The following is an 11,849-nucleotide window of genomic DNA, read 5'->3' as shown; positions in this document are numbered from 1 at the left end:
TTTGAAATGATTATGTTCTGAATCAATTGATGGATATTGAACGAAATTTGTCTTAATTATTGATCACTCTGTTCAATCACATTTTTCTTTTAAAAGAAATGAATTTCATGTTTGTATAGACAGGGAATAAATGTGAGGCTTCACTCTCGAATAGTTCATGAACAGCATCAGCTCGAACAAGACAAATACTAACCCCTGGATATACCAGTGGTGGGATTAGGTGCCTAGGAGGAGTACGCATCCCCTGTCGACCGGCCACACCCGCCGTGAATCTATCAAGTATAAATGTTATGAATTATAGCGCTCCTTCGAATGATGATTAAAAATAGTAATTAAAAATGAAATTTATACTAAACAAATATATATTCCTCAACATTTTTACGTGTCACTTCAAATAGGAAGAAAGTTTCACCAGATATTTCATTTCAGCACATATCCAAATCACATTTCCTGTTTGGGAAGGTAAATCAGTATTATTAGAATGTTAGGGAACGTTTCCATATTAAGAATAAGCTATGATACTGGTTTTGGTATTGTAATGTTATCATGTGCATAATAATCCGCTTTTATTTGGTGGTGCTGTTGAATAGTTTATTTGTGATATCACTTGCTCAGATATATAATCCTGGGGTCTGCTCAAAGTATGTAAACATTTTGTTGTATGAATGATGATTTTTATACATTCTGATTTTAAATTCTCCATTCATTGCTTTATAAACCTGTTCCTCCAAACAGTAAAGGCGAGCCTCAACAATGTTGCCGAAATTACAAAAGACGTGGTGATTCATGTGAAGGTAATTATCAAAATAATTTCTTAGAATTCTAAACTGATTGGACTATTTTCAAATATATAAATATATATTATCAATCTGATTAAAATCAGATCTTTGATCCGTTCCGTTTTTGTAATGTCGCTACACAAACATTACAATAACGGAGCGGATCAAAGATCTGATTTTCATCACAGATTGATATATTATATAAGTAACATCTTCTGACAGAATGCGCTCCAGGCACGTTTGACATAGATTGTAAGGAGGACTGTCCTGACGGGTTCTATGGACGTTTTTGTACAGAAGTATGTAATTGTTCTTCGTGTGACAAGGTCTCTGGGTGTCAGCCGAATTCAACTCAGACTGGTAAGAAAAATATTTGTGTGTAATTTTAAGCCTTATTTCTCTGAAATCCCACACTTTGTAGTCTCACATTGATAATTTCATATTTCTAACCAATAGGCCTTACACCAATCCATTTTTATTTCAAACCGCGAGCTTGATCTTTTTTTCGCTGATTTATTTCATTTTGATATATTCCCATGTTGAATCCAACAAAGGCGAAGATAACGAGCAACGACCAATCTCATAACTCCTATAAAGGTGAAGATAAAGAACAATGATCATTCTCATAACTCCTATAACGGTGAAGACAACGAACAACGATAAATTTCATAACTCCTATTAAGAACTTGATACATTGTCAGAATGGGTTAAAAGCATAAGAGGGATTAGACACATGAAAACAATCCTTCTGTGTTTAGTAAGCCAGAAGTGATGAAAGAATTATATAGGTTACATGAGGAATATGTTTTGGTTCCAGCTGACAAAGCTAGTAACAACATTGTCTTTGTTTGTAAGTCTCATTATTACAACTGTATTTGAAACGAACTTGGCATTAATTCCACTTTTGGTAATCATACTTATACTCCAACAGCCCTTTCAAAAGATGAAATTCTTCAAAACCATGCTGCAGTTTTAGACACATTTAACATTCCAGTCAATGGGTCGAATGAATATGAGTTACCGTGCCTATACTGGATTCCCAAACTACTTAAAAACCCTTACAAACAAAGATACATTGCTGGATCCAGTAAGTGCTCTACCAAGCCCCTATCTTTGCTTCTCACGAAATTGTGAACAGCTGTGAAGGTGAAACTTCAAACTTACTGTGAGACTACATATGCCAGAAGTGGTGTTAATCAAAGGTGGGTTCTAAAAAATTCGAAAGAACTTTTATTAAACTTGAAATCACAGAATTTTTCCCAAAACGTCATCGATATATCTAAAAGTCGAATTGAAGGTCACAGTGAGATATTTTTTCTTCTCACGTAGAAGTTTTTGAATAAATTCTGCTTCATATGAATATAAAAACAGGTCAGCTAACAAAGGAGCACAATTCGTGCCCATGGGTTTCCAATTCCAATTTCCAAATTCAATAAAAATTTATATTGTACTGTAAAGATTTCCATTGTATGGTAAAAGGTGAGTGTTTTATGGCAACATCATATGTTTCTAATTGAGAGATGATTGGTGAATGTTTGTTGGTGCGTTTGTTGTTTACGTCCCATTGAAAACACGGACATTTAGACCTTTCATACGAAACAGGTTGAGGAAACGAATAATAATCATACCTATAATTCAATTCAAAAGAGTACAACATTGAGAGCAGGACAAACACTAAACCCTGGACTCACCGGTGGTGGGATTAGTCGCCTAGGAGGAGTCAGTATCCCCTATTGACCGGTCATACCCGCCGTAAGCTCTACATCTTGATCAGGTATCAATGATGTCAATTGTAGCACACTTTCATACGATACTTATGTTGTATATTCTGTAGTATCTGATGATGGGTCACTTCAAATGAGAGGGAAGTTCAACCAGAAATTTCATCTAAACACTTTTCCAAATCCAATTCCTTGTTTGTGAAGGTAAATACATACTGGTAGAACGTTCGGAAACATTTTGTTGTTCAGAAAACCTATGATAGTGCCTTAGTAATGTGATCTTTTATATTGTGCATAATAATGCGTTCTACGTTTAATTTGGTGTTGCTGTTGAATGGTTTAGTTGTGATACCACATGCCCAGACAGAAATGCCTGGAGTCTGCTCAACGTATGTAAACATTTTATTGTATAATACTCCCTTCATGATGTTTTATATATTTTAACATTCGGTTTTGGAATTTTCCATTCATTGCTTTATGAAAACTTTTCCTCCGAACAGAAATGGTAAACCTCTACAATGTTGTCGTAATTACAAAAGACGTGGTGATTCATGTGAAGGTAATTATCAAAATATTTGATATATCACTGAACTCGTTTTATTATGGTAATAGATGTATTATATAAGTAATGTCTTCTAACAGAATGTTGGCCAGGCACGTTTGGCATAGCTTGTAAGGAGAACTGTCCTGACGGGTTCTATGGACGTTTGTGTGCAGAAGTATGTGATTGTTCTTCGTGTGACAAGGTCTCTGGGTGTATTTTTTCAACTCAGACTGGTAAGAAAAATATTTGTGTGCAATTTTAAGTCTTATTTCTCTGAAATCGCAAACTTTCTAGTCTCTCATTGATAATTTCATATTCCTAACCAATAGCTCTTACAAATCCACTTTTATCTTAAACCACGAAATTGTTTGTTTGGTGCTGATTTATTTCATTTTGATACATCCAGGATCTCCCTTTGTTGATAGTGTGATATGGTTTATATTCAACGAGTTGTGTCTTTTCTATCGCTGAGCCTTGATGAGGGGATAGAAAACACAACGAGTTGGATATAGATCATATTAGACCACAAACCATGGAAGATAATTTTTATCACATGTTAACTCTCCTTCCCCGAATATTCATTTTCGTTGTTGTTTTGTCGGGAATTTTGCTTCAAGACATTTTGTAAACAAACTACGTAAAATTGACGTTTGTTTGTAACATGACAAACATCGTAGGAAAACATTGTGTAATAATAAAAAATTATGTAATAGGTGATATCCACTGGATAAAGGAGTAAACACGTGATAAATTTTCATGTTGAATCCATCTATTGAAAGATTAAAAGTGAACGTATGGAACATTATTTCTTCTCCCATCCTTTTATATTGACTGCAGAAGAGAAAAATCTAAACATTGATGTTATAGTAGAATGTTCATATACGTGTGAAGTGATATGGGGGGATGCAAAGATAACAAACAGTGATCAATCCTATAGGGAATACAATGTTGAAATTTGGGAAACGCAAACACTAAATCTCCAGAGATAGGATAATGTACCTAAGAAGAGTAAGCATCCCCTGACGATTGGTCACACCCACCGTAAGCCCTCTCCATCTTTGACCAGAATTAAAATTGGTCACATGAACTTAATAAATTAAATATTTGATAGGATCAGTTACATGGCCTTCCCATTACCTCTGGCTAGTGCGTTGACCCTTTAGCTCGATCTTGTGCCATAGGTCCAGGGTTTGATTCCCAGCAGAGGCATCTACTGAAAAAAGAGGTAAAATGGGAACATTTCACTTGTCATTGGATAAGAGCTTTGAGAGTCTTCAGAATCATTTAATGATTTGATAACTTTATGGTTTCTATAAAAGAAATTTCTCTCGTGTTTGCGGAAATATAAATGTTTCTAGAATTTTTGAATACATAATATGGCGATTCAAATGCCATGCGAAATGACTTGCATCGTTCTGGCTGTATATCTACCTAACTCAGTAAATGAGTATCGGGGTACTGGCACGTATATCTCGAGTTTAATCCGCAAGCGTCTTTTTTGTTTTTTGTTGAAATATTTTTTGAAACTCATGTCTTTTTTCTCCAAATTACTTTTTTTTACCCTTTTGACATATGTACTTATTGCCTATCATCATATATTTCAAGACTACAGCATTCCGTGCTGATTTGATAAACTTTTGCAAGGTATAATGAGGCAAATTGATGTTTTTTCTTCCTTTCCCATTGTCAGTTTATTTCCAATGGTTTTGAGTAAGAATGTACTTTTCTTGTATTACAGCAGAAACAGAACATTAATGACTCCAGATTCATGATTCAAAAAGGTGATTCTAACTTATATTCCGTATCAAAGATGTTTAAAGTAAATGAATATAATAGGAGAAGTTTAAATTTTTCTAGAAATGTACTAAACTATACACACAGGTGGATTACAAGTCAGTAGGATACTATTGAATCGATTCCCTCAACTCAGTCCATCTTCCATTAACGAAGCTAATAGTGGTGATCCAGAATCAACATTTCATGGCGAGAAATTTGAACAGTTAAAAACTCAAATGTGTTGTCAGCAAAATGATTTTACTAATAATTCAATAAATTCACAACATAATAGTCATGCTAATATGTCGACTCTAGACAGTGTGTACAGTCATTTGAACATGGAAGTCGGCCATTACGACAAAATAGATCTGTCATTCGACAATAGTCAGGAAACTGATGAAGACTTATTCTCTCCACACAGATCAAACAGTTGTTGCAATAATACAGACTCGGGGTGTTCATCGCGAAGCTACGAGAAGAGATCTTTATTGTCGGTAAAGAAGTACAGCGAGGCTCTAAACAACAATTCACAAACAACTGATATATTTGAAACTCAGGACAATCGAGAAACCGAAATATCTAAAATTGGTATGACGAAGAAAAACGGAATTTCATCAGTAAAGGTGAAGGTAGAAACAATACTCTTGGACGAATTGTCATGAAAACTGCATAGCTTTAAAACGAAACCTGAAGATATCGAACAATAATTTGGTGTAGTGTAAAGTTGTATTCACATGCGAAGAACCTCATACAAAGAGACAAATCCCAAGACACAAAAGAACCTCATAAAAACAAATACTAAAGTACATACGAACCTCATACAAATACTGAGATACAGAAGAACCTCATACAATCAAATACTGAGACACAGACCTACCTCATAAATTTCGGGTTATGAAAATCTAGATATAATTCAACGTGTACATTCAAAATTTCCGAAAACTATTTTTAATTTGAAAAGATCAACTCCTAATCATATGATATATGGAAAATCTGGGCGTTTTCCGATCTATATCAAGGTTTTTACAAGAATGGTTACATACTGGGCAAAGTTGTTATACTCAGAAAATAAAATTGTTAATATTCTTTAGAGATATTTTCGTACCCAGTATGATAAAGTTGGATATAAAGCCCTTGGATTGACTATGTTCCAATTTTTTTAGTCATGTGTGGACTTTCAAATTTCTGGAATGAGCAAGGTTATTGTGTAAATGTTAAATGATTATCTACAGCACTTAATCTGATTTTTAAAGATCAATTTATTCAGAAATAGTCTTCTGATGTTGATGACTCTTCTAAGGGTCAGGTTTATAAACTTTTCAAACATTGTTATGGTTTAGAGAAATATGTACTTATTTTGACTGTAAAATTAAGAAAATCCTTTATGAAAGAGGGTGTTGCACCGAAGAGGGAATGTTTCCTAATCGGAGCTCCAAGCCAGTACTCGTCACGTAGAACTGACCTTCATCAATATTTATTCTCTTATTGCGTATTTGCCATTTAAATACCTGTAGGATTCCCCAGCACTAATGACAAGCCTAATACATTTTATGTGTCAATACATTATACATGTAGTCTAAACATAATTTTTGAAATCGTGAAAATTAAATTGTCTTTCTTTCCTAAGTACCAGATGCAATGTATACGATTACATATTACGAGTGCATCAAATATTTAATAGTTTGTACTTCTACAGTTTAAAATCACTTATACTCGTATGTATTATTTTCTACAACCAACAGTTGGCAACTGTAAATAACTCTGACTATAAAACAAAACATGGGAAGTTTAATAAGCATTAATAAAGTTCAACATAATTCAAAGTACATTGATTCACCATTTCAGAAATTCGCTACTGGAATACATATAATCTTTTCCACTCAAAGTGTTTGACAGTTATTTACTTTGTTTGGCCCTAAAGTTTTTCTTTCAAAGCTTTGCAAAGTTCACAACGGTTTTTCGTAAAAGGCACCATACCTTTGTCAACAACTTTCAGTCAGAAAAACATACAAGTTCTCGTTAGCCACCTTGCTTATTAAAAAAAAACAGGTATTGCATGCTGTATTCAGCTTGTTTGTTGCGAGTCCTATTCACAAACTAAACAGTGTCCTTAAAAAAGAAAATATCGTTACCAATTAAAGTCGATGACCTTTTTTATTTATGTAAAAGTCGATGACCTTAACCACTGAACCAAGCAGTAAACCTTACATTACTATGGAAATTAACATACACGTGAAGTTGAAAATAATATCAGTGAAATTGTTTCGATTTTTTGAAATTTACAAAAAATGCCCTTGTAGAACAAAATTTCAAAGCTAAGGTTTTAGTGGAAAACTTGAAGAACATGTTCTTACTAAATTTATTTTGTTTCACGGAGGCAGTTTTTCTTAAATTCGGGAATACCCCTCCATTTTAACGCTAAACATCATATAAATCGCTTATTGCTTGATTTAAACTCGAATTATTTTGATTAACTTTTGTCAATACACGTCTTTCAAACTTATTTCAAAAATGTTTGAATTAAGACATAAGTTCCGATTGGATTTATCATATTTTTGAATAACTTCATTTTATCGATCTTTCATGCAAAATTAACATGAGACGTGTAACACCTTCTTTCGCATTTCAAATCACCGTTTACCCAGAGACAGGAAGATGGTATGGTATTCCTCAGAATGAAAGAATAGGTAAATTTTGTAATAAAGGAGAAACAGGAGAAGAATTCCATTTTATTTTAGAGTGTCCAACTATTTCACAATTAAGGAAAAATACATAGACAAATTCGTTTATGAAAGACCAAATATTCTGAATTTTTCTAATCTATTTTCAACTCAAGATATGAAAATATTAAGAAATCTCTGTGTTTTTATTTCTCAGATTTTTGAGATTGTCTGTTGTTCTTCATAATTGTTCTTCTGCTACCTCTTAAACTTAAATCCGGAAACTGATTAACACTTTCTTAAAATGGAGTTTTGTAGGAATAGAGTAGAATATTCGACAAATGCTGTATTAATTAAAATGAGCTATTGGATGAGGAACAAAACGTTTAAATGAATTGCAGTTAGGTGCATTGCATTTGTGTTGTCTAGTAGGTATTCCCTGTAGAACAGCCACACCAGCCGTAAGCGCTATATTTTGATTGAGGTAACGAAAAAATCCGTACTCAAAGTTAGTATATATAGAACAACTCAACAATTGGTATGAATCACGTCAGAGAGAATTCGAGCTGATGACAGGTAATTTGTAACTTAGTTCATTATAACGATTTGATATGGAGAGATATGTGTTTGAATAATTCCAAATTCAATAAAAATTTATATTGTATTGTAAAGATTTCCATTGCATGCTAAAAGGTGAGTGTTTTATGTCAACAGCATAGTTTTCTAATTGAGAGATGTTTGGTGAATGTTGGTGCGTTTGTTGTTTACGTCCCATTGAAAACACGGATATTTGAACCTTTCATACGAAACAGGTGGAGGAAACGAATAATAATCATCCCTATAATTCAATTCAAAAGAGTACAACATTGAGAACAGGAGAAACACTTAACCCTGGACTCACCGGTGGTGGGATTAGGCGCCTAGGAGGAGTCAGTATCCCCTATTGACTGGTCATACCCGCCGTAAGCTCTAAATCTTGATCAGTATCAATGATGTCAATTGTAGCACACTTTCGTACGATAAGTATGTTATATATTCTGTAGTATCTGATGATGTGTCACTTCAAATGATAGGGAAGTTCAACCAGAAATCTGATCTAAGCACTTTTCCGAATTCAATTGTTTATCTGGGAAGGTAAATAAATACTGGTAGAACGTTGGGAAACATTTCGTTGTTCAGAAAGCCTATGGTACTGCCTTAGTAATGTGATCTTTTATATTGTGCATAATAATGCGTTCTACATTTCATTTGGTGTGGCTGTTGAATGGTTTATTTGTGATATCAGATGCTCAAACAGTGAATCTTGGAGTCTGTTCAAAGTATGTAAACGTTTTATTGTATGTTACGACTTTTATGATGTTTGATATATTCTAATTTCAAGATCTCCATTCATTGTTGAATGAAAACTTTACCTCCAAACAGTGAAGGCGACCCTCTACAATGCTGTCGTAATTACAAACTACGTGGTGATTCATGTGAAGGTAACTATCAGAAAAGTTTCTGAGAATTCTGAACTGTTTGAACTATTTTCTATTATGGTAATTGATGTATCATAAATGATGTCTTCGAACAGAATGTTGGCCAGGCACCTTTGGCATAGATTGTAAGGAGGACTGTCCTGACGGGTTCTATGGACCTTTATGTGCAGAAGTCTGTAATTGTTCTTCATGCGACAAAGTCTCTGGGTGTCATTCTTCAACTCAGACTGGTAAGAAAAATATTTGTGTGTAATTTTCAGTGTTATTTCTCTGAAATCGCAAACTTTCTAAGATCACATTGATAATTACATATTTCTGACCAATAGCTTTTACAAATCCACTTTTATCTTAATCCACAAAATTTTATTTCTTTTTGATACATTCAGGATCTCCCATTGTTTGTAGTTTGATATGACTTATATTCAAGAAGTTGTGCGTTTTCTATCGCTGAGCCTTTATGAGGGGGTAGAAAACACACGAGTTGGATATAAATCCTGTCAAACCACAAACCAAAGAAGATAATCTTCAACACATGTTAACACTCCTCCCCCGATTATTCATTTACGTTGCTGTTTTGTCGGGAATTTAGTTTCGAGACATTTTGTAAATAAACTACGTAAAATTGACGTTTGTTTGTGACGTGACAAACGGCGTGGAAAAACATAGTGTAATAATTAAGAATTATGTATTAGGTGAAATCCATTGCAGAAAGGAGTAAACACGTGATAAATTTTCATGTTGAATCCATCTATTGGAAGATTAAAAGTGAACGTATGGAACATTATTTCTTCTCCTATCCTTTACGGAGGGGTGTCCGGGTAGCGGAGAGGTAGCACTCTCGCTTGTCACCGCTGCGACCTGAATTCGATCCCCGTGATCAGCAATGGTTGTATGTGAGAGGGTATGGCGGTCGCCCCCCCCCCCCCCCCGGACACGTGCGTTAACTCCCACATCAATGACCCCCTAGCGCAAACATCCGTGCATCAAAGGACCCCATTGGAAATAAGCTTTCGAGCTTTCATGGGTTATCCTTAGTATGTATGTATGTATGTTTGTATGTATGTATATAACGAATAATATTTATTTATTTTATATTGACTGCAGAAAAGGAAAGTCTAAACATTAACGTTATGGTAGAATGTCCCTATACATGTGAAGTGGGGGAAAAGGGAAATATAACAAACAGTAATCAATCCTATAGGGAATACGATGTTGGGATTTAGGGAAACGCGGACACTAAATCACCAGAGATAGGATAATATACCTAGGAAGAGTAAGCATCCCCTTATGAATGGTCACACCCACCGTAAGCCCTCTCCATCTTTAAGAAGAATTAAAATTGGTCACATAAACTACATAAATTAAATATGTGGTAGTATCAGTTGCCTGATCTTCCAATTAGATGTGGCTAGTGAGTCACTCCTTTAGCTCGATCGGTAGATCACTGGACACTTGTGCCATAGGTCCAGGGTTTGATTCCCAACAGAGGCATATACCAGTCTCTGTTACAAATAGAGTTACCGATGTCAGATAATTTTCACCAGAAACTCATTTATCTCTTATTCTTATATTTCCAGATAAGGATATCAATTTTATTTCAGAGAATTCCAATAATGAGAGCGTTATCATTGGTTCATCATTGGCAGGAAGTCTTACTTTCATTATAGTTATCGTCATCTACTGCAAAAAGAGGTAAAATAGGAATATTTCACTTGGCATTGGATGAGAGCTTTGGAAGTCTTAAAAATCATTTGATGATTTGATAATTTTATGGTTTCTATAAAAGAAATTTCTCCCGTGTTTGCGGAAATATAAATGTTTCTAGAATTTTTAAATACATAATATGGCGATTCAAATGCCATGTGAAATGGCTTGTATCGTTTTGGCTGTATATCTACGTAGCTCAGTAGACACGTATCGGGGTACTGACACGCAGATCCCGTGTTCAAATCCGCCAAACCGCCGCAGTGGCCGAGAGGTTAGAACGGTCGCTGGCATGCGGAAGGCCGGTGTTCGAATCCCGGCCGCGACAGACCTATGTCGTTAAAATAGGTAGTGACAGTTCCATCGCCAAACGCTCGGTATCAGGTGTGAATGTCACGGGTCCTCGGAGATGACCTTAAAATCGGAAGTCCCGTGTCACAGTAGGTGTGGCACGCTAAATAACCCACACTGCTCAATGACCGTAAGCGCCGAGCATAGGCCTAAATTTTAAGCCCTTTACCGGTCGTGGTGACGTCTCTATATTAGTGAAAAATTATCGAGCGTTAAGCAAGATACAATCAATCAATTAATCAAATCGACCAGCGTCTTTCTTTTTTGTTAAAATAAATGTTTGAAACTCGTGGCTTTTTTCTCTAAATTGCATTTTTAAAACCTTTTGACATATGTACTTATTGCCTATCATCAAATCTTTCAAGACTACGGCATTTCGTGCTGATTTGAAAAACGTGTTCAAAGTGTAAAGAGGCAACTTGCTGTTTCTTCTTCCGTGCGAATTGCCTGTTTATTTCCAACGATTTTGATTAAGTATATACTTTTCTTGTATTACAGCAGAAACAGAACCTTAATGACTCCAGATTCATTGATTCAAAAAGGTGATTCTAACTCATATTTCGTATCAAAGATGTTTAAAGTAAATGAATATAATTGGAGAAGTATAATTTTTTCTAGTAATTTGCTAAACTATACACACAGGCGGATTACAAGTCAGTACGATACCATTGAATCGATTCCCTCAACTCAGTCCATCTTCCAGTAACGAAGCTAATAGTGGCGATCCAGAATCAACATTTCACGGCGGGAAGTTTGAACCGTTAGAACCTCAAATGTGTTGTCAGCAAAATGATTTAACTGATAATTCGATAAGTTCAAAAGAGAATAGTCATGCT

Source organism: Ostrea edulis, chromosome 9, assembly GCF_947568905.1.
Source record: "Ostrea edulis chromosome 9, xbOstEdul1.1, whole genome shotgun sequence".
Classification (NCBI taxonomy): domain Eukaryota; kingdom Metazoa; phylum Mollusca; class Bivalvia; order Ostreida; family Ostreidae; genus Ostrea; species Ostrea edulis.
This window is presented reverse-complemented; position numbering follows the sequence as displayed.